Here is a 679-nt window from a genome sequence, read left to right as displayed (position 1 = left end):
TACAATACATATACAGCATCAACAATATCCCATCTTACCCCACAGTACCAACTTTACACATACATAAACAGAAAAATTGTCATACCATAAACACATGATTCCAATCTTCCCCACCATTTCTGACGCAACCTTGGTCATGTGACTCCATCCTTTTAAACATGACGTCCCGTGTCAAACGACTTCCATTGTACAAGTAATACGCTGCTTTATCCACGCCTGAGACGCTTACCAGCGCGTGTGGTGCACCTAAAAAAAATCGGTATTATTATTTATTAAGTCTATACTGTTATTTAGTAGGGCTGTGGATTTTCCCTATTTTTGTTTAACCGTTAACCGTTCAGTTTTAACCGGTTAACCGGTTAACCGATACAAGTGTAATCCTAATAAAAGCGTCTTGTTTATCGCTTTTCTTTCGCGAATTTAAAGGCAACTTTACGACGAACGTATGGACTATGCTTGCAATACACGGGCAAACGTTCTTAACGTTAAAGTAATGCTTTCTTATTCATATTCAAACCTGTTTTAAAACACCTGCCGTCTAAATAATCAACGTGTGAATTGCAATTATGACGCAGTTATTAACGTGTGAATTGCTATTATGTCGTAATCAATTGCCAGGTCAAACAATCGCTATTATGATACAATGAATCCACGTGTGAATGCCTGCTTTTTCGTAATA

This window comes from Ciona intestinalis, unplaced genomic scaffold, assembly GCF_000224145.3.
Source record: "Ciona intestinalis unplaced genomic scaffold, KH HT000623.1, whole genome shotgun sequence".
Taxonomy (NCBI): domain Eukaryota; kingdom Metazoa; phylum Chordata; class Ascidiacea; order Phlebobranchia; family Cionidae; genus Ciona; species Ciona intestinalis.
The sequence above is the reverse complement of the archived record's forward strand: the minus strand, read 5'-3'. Positions refer to the sequence as shown.